Source organism: Leucopleurus acutus (genome assembly GCF_964270905.1).
Source record: "Leucopleurus acutus genome assembly, chromosome: 2".
Classification (NCBI taxonomy): Eukaryota; Metazoa; Chordata; class Mammalia; order Artiodactyla; family Delphinidae; genus Leucopleurus; species Leucopleurus acutus.
Window position 1 is genome coordinate 152,160,892 of NC_139143.1, and position 17,578 is coordinate 152,178,469.

Genomic DNA, 17,578 nt, shown 5'->3' on the forward strand with positions numbered 1-17,578 from the left:
CCCTACCCTTATGACCTCATTTAACCTCAATTACCTCCTAAAACCCCCATCTCTAAATAGAGTCACAGGACTTGAGGACACGGGGACAGGGAAGGGTAAGCTGGGATGAAGTGAGAGAGTAGCATTGACATATATACACTACCAAATGTCAAATAGATAGCTAGTGGGAAGCAGCTACATAGCACAGGGAGATCAGCTCGGCGCTTTGTGACCACCTAGAGGGGTGGGAGGGGAGGGTGGGAGGGAGATGCAAGAGGGAGGGGATATGGGGATATATGAACACATATAGCTGATTCACTTTGTTATACAGCAGAAAATAACACAACATTGTAAAGCAATTATACTCCAATAAAGATGTGAAAGAAAATAAATAAATAGAGTCACATTGGGTGTTAGAGCTTCAACATACGAATTTTGGAGGGACACAATTCAGTCCATAGCAACTTTCATGTAGAAAATTCAGTGTCTACCTCAGGTGGTTACAATTTATGTCACATCACTAAGGTGAAATTCACAAAAATAAAAATATATTTGTCCTCAATGGGTTATTTTAGCAAAGAATTTTTAAAAGTAGAATCTAGGAGATGTATTCTGTTTGTTGTTCATAGCCAAAGTTGTAAAATATACTTCTTTGGAGATTGTGAGAAAAGAAGCAATGGAAAGTATTGGAGTGGAAGGCATGAACACCAAGCATCTTTACTCCATAACTATCTGTGTCTAGTTAGTTACATCTTGGCTAAGTCCCTAGCCCTCTCTGTGCCTCTGTTTCCTCATTACACCAAGCTGGTTTAAATAAGAAAACACATTCATTTAAAATAAACCATGTTGGGCTTCCCTGGTGACGCAGTGGTTGAGAGTCCGCATGCCGATGCAGGGGACACGGGTTCGTGCCCCGGTCCGGGAAGATCCCACATGCTGCGGAGTGGCTGGGCCTGTGGGCCATGGCCGCTGAGCCTGCGCATCCGGAGCCCGTGCTCCGCAACGGGAGAGGCCATAACAATGAGAGGCCCACATACCGCAAAAAAATAAATAAATAAACAAAAAAATAATAAAATAAACCATGTTTCAGAGCTCCATTTCTGGGTGCCTGTTTTGGAGATTCAAATCAGTATAGTGATCAGGAAAAGAATCTCCTGCCCCAACAGGGGGTCTACTTAAGGAAAATAATGGATGATAAAATAAATATCCTTGAAGCTTCAAGATGGCGGAAGAGTAAGATGCAGAGATCATCTTCCTCCCCACAGATACATAAGAAATACATCTACAGGTGGAACTGCTCCTACAGAACACCTACTGAATGCTGGCAGAAGACCTCAGACCTCCCAAAACGAAAGAAACTCCCCACGTACCTGGGTAGCGCAAAAGAAAAAAGAAAAAACAGAGACAAAGAATACGGACTGGACCTGGACCGGTGGGAGGGAGCTGTGAAGGAGGAAAGGTTTCCACACACTAGGAAGCCCCTTCGTGGGCAGAGACTGCGTGTGGTGGAGTGGGGAAGCTTCGGAGCCGCGGAGGAGAGCGCAGCAACAGGGGTGTGGAGGGCAAAGTGGAGAGATTCCCACACAGAGAATCGGTGCCGACCAGCACTCACCAGCCTGAGAGGCTTGTCTCCTCACCCGCCGGGGTGGGCAGGGGATGGGAGCTGAGGCTCGGGCTTTGGTCAGATACCAGGGAGAGGACTGGGGTTGGCTGCGTGAACACAGCCTGAAGGGGGCTAGTGCGCCACAGCTAGCCGGGAGGGAGTCCGGGAAAAAGTCTGGAGCTGCCGAAGAGGCAAGAGACTTTTTCTTCCCTCTTTGTTTCCTGGTGCGCGAGGAGAGGGGATTAAGGGCGCCGCTTAAAGGAGCTCCAGAGACGGGCAGGAGCCGTGGCTATCAGCGCAGACCCCAGAGACAGGCATGAAACGCTGAGGCTGCTGCTGCCCCCACCAAGAAGCCTGGGTGTGAGTACAGGTCACTATCCAAACCACCCCTCCCGAGAGCCTGTGCAGCCCGCACTGCCAGGGCCCCGTAATCCAGGGACAACTACCCCGGGAGAACGCATGGTGCGCCTCAGGCTGCTGCAACATCAGGCTGGCCTCTGCCGCCGCAGGCCCGTCCTGCACTCTGTGCCCCTCCCTCCCCCCGCCTGAGTGAGCCAGAGCCCCCGCATCAATGTCTCCTTTAACCCCGTCCTGTCTGAGCGAAGAACAGATGCCCTCAGGTGACCTACACGCAGAGGTGGGGCCAAATCCAAAGTTGAACACCCGGAGCTGTGCGAAGGAAGAAGAGAAAGGGAAAAATCCCCCAGTAGCCTCAGGAGCAGCAGATTAAATCTCCACAATCAACTTGATGTACCCTGCATCTGTGGAAAAACTGAATAGGCAATGAATCATCCCAAATTGAGGAGGTGGACTCTGGAAGCAAAAATATATTCTTTTTTCCCTTTTTTCTCTTTTTGTGAGTGTGTATGTGTATGCTTCTGTGTGTGATTTTGTCTGTATAGCTTTGCTTTCAACATTTGTCCTAGGGGTCTGTCCGTCCATTTATTTTTTACTTTAAAAAATTTTTTTCTTAATAATTATTTTTTATTTTAATAACTTTATTTTATTTTATCTTCTTTCTTTCTTTCTTTCTTTCTTTCTTTCTTTCTTTCTTTCTTTCTTTCTTTCTTTCTTTCCTTCCTTCCTTCCTTCCTTCCTTCCTTCCTTCCTTCCTTCCTTCTTGCTTTCTTTCTATTTTTTCTCCCTTTTATTCTGAGCCGTGTGGACAAAAGGCTCTTGGTGCTCCAGCCAGGAGTCAGTGCTGTGCCTCTGAACTGGGAGAGCCAACTTCAGAACACTGGTCCACCAGAGACCTCCCAGCTCCACGTGACATCAAACGGCAAAAATCTCCCAGAGATCTCCATCTCAACGCCAAGACCCAGCTTCACGCAATGACCAGCAATCTACTGTGCTGGACATCCTATGCCAAACAACTAGCAAGACAGGAACACAGCCCCATCCATTAGCAGAGAGGCTGCCTAAAATCATAATAAGGCCACAGACACCCCAAAACACACCACCAGGCGTGGACCTGCCCACTAGAAAGACAAGATCCAGCCTCATGCACCAAACACAGGCACTAGTCCCCTCCACCAGGAAGCCTACACAACCCACTGAACCAACCTTAGCCACTGGGGACAGACACCAAAAACAACGGGAACTACAAACCTGCAGCCTGTGAAAAGGAGACCCCAAACACAGTAAGTTCAGCAAAATGACAAGACAGAATAACACATAGCAGATGAAGGAGCAAGATAAAAACCCACCAGTCCTAACAAACGAAGAGGAAATAGGCAGTTTACCTGAAAAAGAATTCAGAATAATGACAGTAAAGATGATCCAAAATCTTGGAAATAAAATAGACAAACTGCAAGAAACATTTAACAAGGACCTAGAAGAACTAAAGATGAAACAAACAATGATGAACAGCACAATAAATGAAATTAAAAATACTCTAGATGGGATCAATAGCAGAATAACTGAGGCAGAAGAATGGATAAGTGACCTGGAAGATAAAATCGTGGAAATAACTACTGCAGAGCAGAATAAAGAAAAAAGAATGAAAACAACTGAGGACAGTTTCAGAGACTTCTGGGACAACATTAAATGCACCAACATTCAAATTATAGGGGTTCCAGAAGAAGAAGAGAAAAAGAAAGGGACTGAGAAAATATTTGAAAAGATTATAGTTGAAAACTTCCCTAATATGGGAAAGGAAATAGTTAATCAAGTCCAGGAAGCACAGAGTCCCATACAGGATAAATCCAAGGAGAAACACACCAAGACACATAATAATCAAACTGTCAAAAATTAAATACAAAGAAAACATATTAAAAGCAGCAAGGGAAAAACAACAAAAAACACACAAGGGAATCCCCATAAGGTTAACAGCTGATCTTTCAGCAGAAACTCTGCAAGTCAGAAGGGAATAGCAGGACATATTTAAAGTGATGAAGGAGAAAAACCTACAACCAAGACTACTCTACCCAGCAAGGTTCTCATTCAGATTTGATGGAGAAATTAAAACCTTTACAGACAAGCAAAAGCTGAGAGAGTTCAGCACCACCAAACCAGCTTTACAACAAATGCTAAAGGAACTTCTCTAGGCAGGAAACACAAGAGAAGGAAAAGACGTACAATAACAAACCCAAAACAATTAAGAAAATGGGAATAGGAACATACATACTGATAATTACCTTAAATGTAAATGGACTAAATGCTCCCCAAAAAAGACACATATTGGCTGAATGGATAAAAAAACAAGACCCATATATTTGCTGTCGACAAGAGACCCACTTCAGACCTAGAGACACATACACACTGAAAGTAAGGGGATGGAAAAAGATATTTCATGAAAATAGAAACCAAAAGAAAGCTGGAGTAGCAATTCTCATATCAGACAAAATAGACTTTAAAATAAAGACTATTACAAGAGACAAAGAAGGACACTACATAATGATCAAGGGATCAATCCAAGAAGAATATATAACAATTGTAAATATTTATGCACCCAACATAAGAGCACCGCAATACATAAGGCAAATACTAACAGCCATAAAAGGGGAAATCGACAGTAATACATTCATAGTAGGGGACTTTAACACCCCACTTTCACCAATGGACAGATCATCCAAAATGAAAATAAATAGGGAAACACAAGATTTAAATGATACATTAATCAAGATGGACTTAATTGATATGTATAGGACATTCCATCCAAAAAATCAGAATACACATTTTTCTCAAGTGCTCATGGAACATTCTCCAGGATAGATCATACCTTGGGTCACAAGACAAGCCTTGGTGAATTTAAGAAAACTGAAGTTGTTTCAAGTATCTTTTCTGACCACAATGCTATGAGAGTAGATATCAATTACAGGAAAAGATCTGTAAAAAATACAACACATGGAGGCTAAACAATACACTACTTAATAACCAAGTGATCACTGAAGAAATCAAAGAGGAAATCAAAAAATACCTAGAAACAAATGACAATGGAGACACGACGACCCAAAACCTATGTGATGCAACAAAAGCAGTTCTAAGAGGGAAGTTTATAGCAATACAATCCTACCTTAAGAAACAGGAAACATCTCAAATGAACAGCCTAACTTTGCACCTAAAGCAACTAGAGAAAGAAGAACAAAAAAACTCCAAAGTTAGCAGAAGGAAAGAAATCATAAATATCAGATCAGAAATAAATGAAAAAGAAATGAAGGAAATGATAGCAAAGATCAATAAAACTAAAAGCTGGTTCTTTGAGAAGATAAACAAAATTGATAAACCATTAGCCAGCCTCATCAAGGAAAAAAGGGAGAAGACTCAAATCAATAGAATTAGGAATGAAAAATGAGAAGTAACAACTGACACTGCAGAAATACAAAGGATTATGAGAGATTACTACAAGCAACTCTATGCCAATAAAATGGACAACCTGGAAGAAATGGACAAATTCTTAGAAATGCACAACCTTCCAAGACTGAACCAGGAAGAAATAGAAAATACGAACAGACCAATCACAAGCACTGAAATTGAAACTGTGATTAAAAGTCTTCCAACAAACAAAAGCCCAGGACCAGATGGCTTCACAGGCGAATTCTATCAAACATTTAGAGAAGAGCTAACACCTATCCTTCTCAAACTCATCCAAAATATAGCAGAGGGAGGAACACTCCCAAACTCATTCTACGAGGTCACCATCACCCTGATACCAAAATCAGACAAGGATGTCACAAAGAAAGAAAACTACAGGCCAATATCACTGATGAACATAGATGCAAAAATCCTCAATAAAATACTACCAAACAGAATCCAACAGCACATTAAAAGGATCATACACCATGATCAAGTGGGGTTTATTCCAGGAATGCAAGGACTCTTCAATATATGCAAATCAATCAATGTGATACACCATATTTACAAATTGAAGGAGAAAAACCATATGATCATCTCAATCGATGCAGAGAAAACTTTCAACAAAATTCAACACCCATTTATGATAAAAACCCTGCAGAAAGTAGGCACAGAGGGAACTTTCCTCAACATAATAAAGGCCATATATGACAAACCCACAGCCAACATCATCCTCAATGGTGAAAAACTGGAACCATGTCCACTAAGATTAGGAACAAGACAAGGTTGCCCACTCTCACCATTCTTATTCAACATAGTTTTGGAAGTTTTAGCCACAGCAATCAGAGAAGAAAAAGAAGTAAAAGGAACCCAATCTGGAAAAGAGAAGTAAAGCTGTCACTGTTTGCAGATGACATGATCCTATACATAGAGAATCCTAAAGATGCTACCAGAAAACTACTAGAGCTAATTAATGAATTTGGTAAACTAGCAGGATACAAAATTAATGCACAGAAATCTCCAGCATTCCTATATACTAATGATGAAAAATCTGAAAGTGAAATCAAGAAAACACTCCCATTTACCATTGCAACAAAAAGAATAAAATATCTAGGAATAAACCAACCTAAGGAGACAAAAGACCTGTATGCAGAAGACTATAAGATACTGATGAAAGAAATTAAAGATGATACAAATAGATGGAGAGATATACCATGTTCTTGGATTGGAAGAATCTACATTGTGAAAATGACTCTACTACCCAAAGCAATCTACAGATTTAATGCAATCCCTATCAAATTACCACTGGTATTTTTCACAGAACTAGAACAAAATATTTCACTATTTGTGTGGAAACACAAAAGACCCCGAATAGCCAAAGCAATCTTGAGAATGAAAAATGGAGCTGGAAGAATCATGCTCCCTGACTTCAGACTATACTACAAAGCTACAATAATTAAGACAGTATGGTACTGGCACAAAAACAGAAATATAGATCAATGGAACAGGATAGAAAGCCCAGAGATAAACCCATGCACATATGGTCACCTTATCTTTGACAAAGGAGGCGAGAATATACAGTGGAGAAAAGACAGCTTCTTCAATAAGTGGTGCTGGGAAAACTGGGCAGCTACATGTAAAAGAATGAAATTAGAACATTACCTAACACCATACAGAAAAATAAACTCAAAATGGATTAAAGACCTAAATGTAAGGCCAGACACTATCAAACTTTTAGAGGAAAACATAGGCAGAACACTCTATGGCATAAATCGCAGCAAGATCCTTTTTGACCCACCTCCTAGAGAAATGGAAATAAAAACAAAAATAAACAAATGGGACCTAATGAAACTTCAAAGCTTTTGCACAGCAAAGGAAACCATAAACAAGACCAAAAGACAACCCTCAGAATGGGAGAAAATATTTGCCAATGAAGCAACTGACAAAGGATTAATCTTCAAAATTTACAAGCAGCTCATGCAGCTCAATATCAAAAAAACAAAAACCCAATCCAAAAATGGGCAGAAGACCTAAATAGACATTTCTCCGAAGAAGATATACAGATTGCTAACAAACACATGAAAGAATGCTCAACATCATTAGTCATTAGAGAAATGCAAATCAAAACTACAATGAGATATCATCTCACACCGGTCAGAATGGCCATCATCAAAAAATCTAGAAACAATAAATGCTGGAGAGGGTGTGGAGAAAATGGAACATTCTTGCACTGTTGGTGGGAATGCAAATTGATATAGCCACTATGGAGAACAATATGGAGGTTCCTTAAAAAACTACAAATAGAAATACCATATGACCCAGCAATCCCACTACTGGGCATATACCCTGAGAAAACCATAATTCAAAAAAAATCATGTACCAAAATATTCATTGCAGCTCTATTTACAATAGCCAGGACATGGAAGCAAACTAAGTGTCCATCAGCAGATGAATGGATAAAGTAGATGTGGCACATATATACAATGGAATATTACTCAGCCATAAAAAGAAATGAAATTGAGTTATTTGTAGTGAGGTGGATAGGCCTAGATTCTGTCATACAGAGTGAAGTAAGTCAGAAAGAGAAAAAGAAATACCGTATGCTAACACATATATATGGAATCTAAGAAAAAAAAAAAGGTCATGAAGAACCTAGGGGCAAGACGGGAATAAAGACAGAGACCTACTAGAGAATGGACTTGAGGATATGGGGAGGGGGAAGGGTAAGCTGTGACAAAGTGAGAGAGTGGCATGGACATATATACACTACCAAACGTAAAATAGATAGCTAGTGGGAAGCAGCCGCATAGCACAGGGACATCAGCTAGGTGGTTTGTGACCACCTAGAGGGGTGGGATAGGGAGAGTGGGAGGGAGGGAGACACAAGAGGGAAGAGATATGGGAACATATGTATATGTATAACTGATTCACTTTGTTATAAAGCAGAAATTAATAAATATCCTTAAATTGTGGGCTCATTTTCTTTAGTTTTAAGCTGGTATGATAATTGATTGCCCCTCTATACCCACCCTCTTCCTTGGTACTAGCATTCTCCCTTTGGAAAAATAGATAAGAACAATCGGTAGCATTTGGGAATCTCTCCTTTCAGCTGACAAACAGCCTAGACCAAGGAGTGATTTGAGGGCTCCAGAATGAAGGACTGGCCTTGGATCTGCAGAGCCCCTGAGACAATGCACTCATGCTATAGCAGCCCCCAGCCCTCTGGGATAATACACAATCTCCCCTCTCTGAAAAACAAGCAACAAAGGAACACTGACCACAATCCAATTATCTGGGGGGTGCACCACTCCCAGGACAGCAGGAGGGAGGGGCTGGGAGAGCTCACAGCAAGACCAGCTCTGAAAATGTATCTCTTACACAGAATGCAGGCTTGAAAACGTTAATTCCATTGCAGAGAGTCAATGAACAATTTCCCAAGGATTCCCAAGATCTCCTGAGCCATGAAAAGCATCCTTATTATGTTAGTATGCTAAAGGGTTCCCCTGCATATACTATTCCAGGAGATAGCAGGGAGAGCATAAAAAAGCTGAATGACTCCCAGGAACTAAACAAAGAAATATCTTTAAAGCTTATCTAGTTATACCTCTCTTTGAAATCTATTTTTTTCAAAGCCAAATTGGAAAAAAAGTTTATACCAGTTTTGGGGAAGGTACTACAGAACCAGGTATTTACAACTCAATCAATTTCAATGTTCCCTTATACAACTAAAAAGCAGCTTCTAAACTAGACATGCTTATCAAACAGTAAAATAAGAAAAAAATATGAGTAACCATTTATCTGGGACTTTTCTAAGCTTAAAAGCAACCAACAAGAAAAAATATTGATACAATAGACTACATGTAAATTTAAAACTTTAGTAAGACTAAAACAGTAAAAATTATAAGAAAGTTAAGCTGGAAAAACATTTGCCACAGATATAAAAATGGATTACTGCTTTTACTATTTAAAGCACTCACATAAATATATTACAAAAGACATCAATATAGACTCAGAAAAAACCACATGAACAGTTACCCATAAGAGGACTTAAAACTGGCTAACAATGGGACTTCCCTGATGGTTCAGTGGGTGAGACTCTGAGCTCCCAATGCAGGGGGCCTGGGTTCAATCCCTAGTCAGGGAACTAGATCCCGCATGCATGTCACAACTAAGAGTCTGCATGCCACAACTAAGAAGACTGCATTGCCGCAACTAAAGATCCCACATGCCGCAGCGAAGGTCTTGTGTGCCACAACTAAGACCGAGCGCAGCCTAAATAAATAAATAAATAAAAGAAGAAGAAAAAAAATAAATAAAACTGGCTAACAAACATTTGGAAAATATCTAACCTCATGACTAGTTTAAAAAGCATGCACATGAAAACAACACTGATAAGGGGAGGTCTCAGTATCTATCTCCCCCTTCACTGCTCTCTTGAAAAAGAGGCTTGCAGGAATAAATCCAGTCAGGTTCAAGAGCTTTTTATTGGCTCACAGTCTCAGAGGGTAAATTTTTTACTATGCCATGCATTAAATATTATCAGTTTTTAAAGTCTTTGTTCATTTGATACATGTGAATAAAAATGTAACCTCATCTGTTAAGGAGATGATATTGAAATGACATTTGGACAGGTCTATAGCAGCAATGATAGGGCAAATTGATAGGGCAAATATTCTTCTTTTGCTCTGAACAGGTCTTTGCTCACCATTCTGATGCAGATGTAGGGAAAAGGGGGAGGGGCAACCTTATTTTTAGGCTCTGGCTGCTTCTAGGCCCAGCAAAAGTAATCCTTTTCAAGGTCTAGCCCAGGTTACAAGGGCTGAAGGTGGAGCCTAGCTGTGCACCTCTGCTTGCCGTCATCCTCCGCACTTACATGTCTCTGTGTGACCTTATAGGAAAATGGGCCCAGAAGAGGATTCAGGTGTTCTTGGAACTCTGGCCATGTGTCAACTTTATATTATCCCCTTATCAAGTGAGATTCCTTTATTCATTCAACAAAAACGTTCTGGGCATCTACAATGTACAGGCATCATTTGAGTCAGCTATCAAAATAGCTAATGCTTTCTTTTTTTTTTGTCTATTTCACTTTATTTTAAAACCACTTTATTGAGGTGATTGTTTTATAGATGTATACTTAGCTAAAACTTTTGAAACTGATCACACTAGCAAGGGTACCCTCACACAGAACTTGCAGTTATATACGTTTTGGAATGTGGGGATGAAATTTTTGCAGTAATATGAAGCAAGAGCCTTAAAAATGTTCCTACATTCTTTTTTTTTTTTTTCTTTCTTTTTTTTTTTTTTTTGCGGTACGCGGGCCTCTCACTGTTGTGGCCTCTCCCGTTGCAGAGCACAGGCTCTGGACGCGCAGGCTCAGCGGCCATGGCTCACGGGCCGAGCCGCTCGGCGGCATGTGGGATCTTCCCGGACCGGGGCACGAACCCGTGTCCCCTGCATCGGCAGGTGGACTCTCAACCACTGCGCCACCAGGGAAGCCCCTGTTCCTACATTTTGACACAGTATTTGAACTTCTATGAAACCATCAGGATAATAAATTGTTTTATATACAAACATGTTCAGTATAGAATCATGTATAGGCCCATGCTAGGCTAGACCTACAAAGATGAAGGTGACATGAGGATACAATAAGAAGGCAAATAAAATAAACTAATAGTGAGTTGTAGCAGGTGCTATGAAGAAAACCCACAAGGGGCTAAGAAAGAGAACAGGACCTACTTGAGACAGACATTCAGGAAAAGCCTACACATTTAAGCTGGGACCTAAAGGATGAGAAAAAACTAACCATTTGAGAGCTGATACGTGAGCAGCTGATCCAGAGGGAGTGGCCAGTGCAAAGGCCCTGAGGCAAGAACATTCTGGACTTTTTCCAGGAACAGACAGGCCAGTGTGGCTGGAGTATGACACTCAAGGTGGAAGGAGGTATGAGATGGAGTCAGAGAGGAAGGCAGAGCCAGACCATGTAGGAAAAATGCTTATGCCGTTATGTTAAGTGAAATCGGGAGGGTCGAAAATTGTGTTCACAGTATGATCTTAGCCACAAAAATATGTGCCCAAAAAAGACTTGGAAGAAACATACTAGAATGTTAACAGTGGTTATGTGGGAGAGGCACAAAAAGAGTACTGGCTTTGGAACTAGGAAAAAAAAGAATGTTATATCCAGGCTTCACTACTTACCACTTAGGGGGACAGTTATTTAACTTTTCGAAGCCTTAGTTAGCAAGTCTACAAAGTTAGGATTATCTCACCTATCTCACAACAGTGGCTGACACACAATAAGCATATCTTACTTAAAGAGCATTTTTATTATTACTACCATTACTCTTGGATAAGAGGATTATGGGTGATTCATCTTTTATACTGTTTTGTATTTTCCTGATTTTAAACACCTGAACACGTTTCTTTCATAATCAGAAAAATATAAACTTTATTTTTTTAATGTTCTGAAGGCTAAAGGAAAATGAACTACACTGTGTTAAATCAAATGCCTTTCCACTGCAACAAATGCATTTCCATTGGCATAAAAGGCATTCAAGGCAACCCCAAACATTAAGAGCAATGCAACATTTATAAGGGACCTTTAGCAATAAAGGTTCAGCTATGCAAACATGCAGAGACTCACAATTAACTTGAAATATCAAACAAGTTGTTACTGACCTTTTAGGAGTGTCAACAATGCCTCAGGTTCTCTACAAAATACAAAATTAAGAAACATGGCTGCCCAGTTTGGTCCTAAAACAACCTTCAGAAACCTCCTTAAAAAATCACAGTAAGCATTTTTCTTTTTGCTTAAATACAACTGATTTTTAGATTTCCCAGAAACTGGGAAGATGTTAGTAGCAGTGCCCTGAAGAAATTCTTGATTTGATAATTTACTTCCTTGAAAATGGAGTTTTCACCTAAAATTCTATGTTTAATGAGAAATAAACTGACTGATGGACCTAGAAAAGGCTGATGAGCTTTGGTGCCCACCTGCAGGTAGCCAGAGATATGTTCATCCAGAAAAAGCAAGCAGGGAGATCTGGAGTAGGACACACCTGGCTTCAAGTTACAGTTCAACCTTCATGACTCCGAATGACTTAAATGGTTACACAATCTCTTTTAAGTTTCTGGTTTGCTCACCTGTGAAACACTTTGCAGGGTTAGTAACAATGTAACTAAGAAGACTTGTAGAATGCTTGGCACCAGGTAGGTGCTCAAGAAATGGTAGTTGGTATTATTCTCCAGGGGAGGTTATTTCCTGGCCAGTTCCTTTTACCTCTTCTTATCAAAAATGCCCAAATCCTAGGGTAACCCTTGTTCCAAAAGGCTGACTCTTTCTGTGGTTCATATTGTTTCAAGGCACAGAGAATAGGTTGATTCATAAATACGAGTAGGCAGGTACAAAGGCAAATAGGTAGTCAGGTAGACAGGCAAGTAGGTACAAAGGAAGGGAGGAAGAGAGGAAAGGAGATAGGAAATCTGTCCCATAGTCATAGATCAAATACTAATTCTAACTAGCAACCCCATGTATGGAAATGAATACCACCATGTCTTTTAAGCCAAAAGTCTGGGCACAAGGTCTAAAAAGCGTACTATATGGAATAATGGGTCAGAATATGTGATCACGACTTATACAGAAAGTTGTCTTAGTTGTGGAAAAGCATGTAAATAGCTGTGTAAAACCCATCTCCACTGAAAGATGTAGGGTACTTATTAAAATTCATATTCCTGGGTTCCGGCCCAGATTCACTGAATCAGAATCTGGATTAGAGGTTCAGAAATCAGTGTTTTAACCTAGCTCAGCAGATGATTCTTGGGCATGGCTAGAGCCACTGGTCTAGGGGAAACAGAACTTAGTGTTCTTGCTTAATAGTACTTCCTTCAGCTTGTGAAGATGTGGTAGTGAAAACTGGTGTGCATCTACACTTCATCTTAAGAGACTTCTCTTAACCTCTCTTTCTCCCTGTGCTGTTCATTAACCTTCATGCTGGGTATTCTAACATTCTTGAGGAACCATCTGATCCACCAGAGACAAACTGAATTCAGTTTGAGGCATGTCTTGCTATACTCTAATTTTTTTAAAATCTGTAATTATCTACATATGGCAGCTTGAGTAAACAGAACAATGAACAATCCAGAACACTGCTCTCTCAACCTGGGGAAGGAGGTTTATGTTTTTGTCTATAATCTCTGGGCTCTTTCAGCACCTCCACAAGAGGGCAGTCAGGGGAAAGTTTTACTTGTGTCAGAAAGCCTCTCCTCAGAAGCTCTTCTAGTCTTTGGATCAAAAGATGGCTCTTGGTTCTTCTTAAAACCAAGAACGAAATCAAATATCAGACACATTAAGTCATACCTTTAGAGAGATACATAATTGAGTACTGACTCTACAGAATATAAGTTTTAACTAAAAGGGCTTTGCATATAACTTCTCTCATTCTCTCTGCACCCTGATCCTCTCACCTCTCTGTCAGGTCCATGAATTAATTTCCCTCCCATCTGGTGGCTCACGGTCTGGAAGGAAAGGAAATACAGAGTGGCAAGTGTTGTAGCATTGTGGGGAAGCCAGGGAAGGCTGCCCGGTGGAGGTGACATTTGAACTGAGACCTGAAGGATGCATAGGCAGTGAGAAGGCTTTCTGAGGAAAGGAAATGGCATGGACAAAGACACAGCAGCATAAAAGATCCTGATATATGCAGAGAACTAAAAGAGCTTTGCTAAGACTGTAGATTTTATGGTGGAGATGTTAGGGAGCTACAGAAGGTATTTTGGCAGGGAAGTGACACAATGAGATTTGTGACTTAGAAATATATATGCATACATGCATGTTTGAGAGAAATCATACAATGATGAAATTCATAGAATAACTGCCTGAGTACCTCTGTGTGTGTGTGTGTGTGTGTGTGTGTGTGAAATCAACAATATATTATACCTCTGAACTCCTGTACACAGTTCTTTCTATAAGCAGCTGGTCCCTAGAATTGACTCAGAGCTGCTCAATATTCTTGATCTCTGGAACATTCATCTTTCACATTGATGGCTTTTGCCAAGGTGTTCTCATGTCTGAGCCCTAAAATCTGACAGAACTGACTCCAGGGCCAGTACAAAGTTGGGAATGCGAGGGCCAGCACTCAATGGCGTTTAATTAACCTCGCTGATAGGAATAGTTAATGTTAGCAATATTTAAAAACTGCACTAGGACTTAGAATTTCTCTGAGCATATATGGGATATAAAGTGTGAAGATAGATAGAGAGTCAAGAAAGTGCTTCCAGCTGCTCTGACCATCCTGGATTAAGGTCAGAGTTCAGAATAGTCATTTCAGTGGAAATGAAATGAAATCAAACCAGCCCTAGAGGTTTTAGAATATGATGGCATAGGCACTTTTAAGACAAGATTAATAACAAAAGAGAGAGGGGCAAGGGTGTCTTTGGGGAAGTGAGAGGAATATGAACAAGGGTATAAAACGACTTCACGATTCTTACTGAGAACCTACTCTGAGAAAATAGCCTTAACTCAGTTGAAGAAATATTTACTGATTGATATATATATATATATAATTACTATTCACAACTGAAACTTTCCATTTGTTTATCACTTTTGAGTATGCTTTTGTACGTGTCAGCTTTCCAATAACCCTGGAAGTTGCTACTGCCATAGAGGCTGTGATAAGCCACCCAGATCTTCCTTCAGAACCGAAGGGCTCAGGCTCCTGGAGAGCCCTCAGCTGACTAAAGAGAGTTGTCTCCCTCAAGGTCATGTCCCCTTCTTGGGGCACCCCCTATCCAGTGACTAGGGTGTGAAGACCTGACACCCTTACCCCGACTCAAGACACTTTTGAAGGGCTATCTCAGCTTCGGACGTCCCCCTGGGGTTGACTGAGGCCTTCAGTGAGACTGTACTGCAGCCCCACTTCTCCCTCTGCCTGATCCAGCTTCTTCCCCTCTCCTCCCCTCCCATCCTTTCCCTGGTGATGGTCGCGAGAGCACTCCTTAATAAACCTCTTGCATGCTAGTCTACATCTCAGAGTATGCTTCCTGGGGAATCTAGCCCGTGACAGTTATTATCCCCATTTTGAAGATGGCAAACCGAACATCTCAGACAGTAAATTGATGGCCTGAGTTCACCACCTGATGAGATGGGTCAGACCAGCTCAGACCCAGCAGATGTTACTCAATGGATGCCAGTGTGCAAGTGTGGCAGGGGATGAAAAGATGAATAAGGGCCCAACCCTTCTGAACTCATGAAGGAGTGAGCAACACAAATACAAACATAGTCCTAACCTGCATGGACATCAACAGAGGCTCCTGTGACAGGCATGAGAATGGAGCAGAGAGAGTGATGTCAGCAGGATGTGTGATTTGTACAGGGAGGTCCCTGAAGACATTCCAGGGAGACTGCAAGGAACAAGGGCACCTTTCTTATTTTACTTGCCCTACCTCTACCCCTGAGAAAAGCAGATCAGCAAGAGAGCACACCCATAAGGGAGTCAATGCTGACAGACAGACTGTAGGATGGACCTACTGCCCCAGTTCCACTCACCCAGCATCCTCTACACCATACAGCAGGGTCAAAAGAGTACTACTGGCTTTGGAGTCGGGCCTCTGTTCCCTTTGTTCAGTCCCAGCTCCCTCTGGTACTTACTACCTGGCAAGTGAGCTTTGATTTTGACATCATCTGTAAAATAGACCAGCCCGCTAACAGGACTGTTAAGGGAACTACTTGTAAAACACTCATTATGCAGCTTGGCACATGGCAGACCAGAGGTCAAAAACTGATGTTGGCCGAGCAGTGTTTTGTAAATTCCAAGATTTCAATATCTTTAAGTTAAGAGGACACTCTCTAGTTCTCCACATACCCTACTACTCCTTCCGACTTATTCCTGGCTGCTTCACACACTGATGTTACCTGACTGGTCCCTGAAGCCATGTGAGTTTGTGTAATCACTGTCACCACCACCACTACTACAACATATATACCATCTATACATATATACATAGTTAGTATATATTTTATATACTAAATGCCAGCTCTATTCTAAGCACTTTACAATTTTTGTGCCATTTCCCAGAGGAGAAAATTGAGGCATAGAGAAGTTAATAACTGTCCGCTTGCAGCCAGTAAAAGAGTTGGGATTCAAGCCACAGCAGACTGGCTCCATAGCCTGTGCTCCTCTTCATGCTGGGTATGAACACTATGCACTAATGTCATAGTGCAGGCAGTCTGTGTGCAGTAACAATTATAGACATGGACCCCTCCAAGGGGTAAAAGGGGAGATAAGGTCATTGTGAGAATTAACTGCGAGAAAATAAGTTAAACAGAACAGTAACTGGTACTTGTGAAGCACTAGATAAATATAAGCTATTATCATCAAGGAATACCTTTTCCCTCTGAAAAAACAGTGACACTCCCTAATATTCATAGTGTTTTTTAACCTCACACAGCATTTCCACCACAAGCATGGGAAATGTGATGGTCAATTTATATGTCAACTTGATGGGGCTACGTGGTGCCCAGATATTTGGTCAAACATTATTCTGGGTATGGTTGAGGGTGTTTTAGATGAGATTAACATTTGAATCAGTATACTTAGTAAAGGAGAGTGCTCTCCTCAATGTGGCTGGGCCTCATCCAATCCGTTGAAGCCAGAATAGAACAAAAAGACCAACCGTTCTGTGAATAAAAGGGAACTTCTGCCTGACTGCATTGAGCTGGGACAACAGTTCTTTCCTGTCTTAGGACTCCAGCTGAAACATCTTTCTGGGTCTTGAGCCTGCAGGCATTCAGTGTGGAACTACACCGTCAGCTCCCCTGGTTCTCAGGCCTTTGGACTCATACTAGAACCACACCATTGGCTCTCCTGGGTCTCCAGCTTGCTGACTGCATATCTGGAGACCTGTCAGCCTCTATAATTAGATGAACCAATTATTTATAGATACAAACATACATGGTATTGGTTCCGTTTCTCTGGAGAACCCTGACTAATACAGGAAGTATTCTCACCTTTCCCATCTTACAGATGAGGAACTGAGGCTCAGAGAGGTTGAATGACCTGCACAGTTTACATCTCATCTCCTTGTCCTTCATCCCCAGGACTTCTTAAATCCTGTAGATTGTACTTTCATTCATTTGGCAAACACTTATCAAGCAAATGTTATGGGCCAGGCATTGTACCCCTAAATAATTTTCAAATCCACACTCTCCCTCTC

General features: G+C 41.2%; 1 long non-coding RNA gene across 1 annotated transcript in view; it reads right to left on the reverse strand.

Annotated features, from left to right (window-relative positions):
• Nucleotides 1-2,535: 2,535 nt before the first annotated feature.
• LOC309957973 overlaps nt 2,536-17,578 on the reverse strand; it is a 624,415-nt gene continuing 609,372 nt past the window's right edge. Inside the window, exon 2 of the long non-coding RNA XR_014325996.1 lies at nt 2,536-2,617. This is a non-coding gene — a long non-coding RNA (uncharacterized lncRNA). The remainder of the gene's footprint in view (nt 2,618-17,578) is intronic.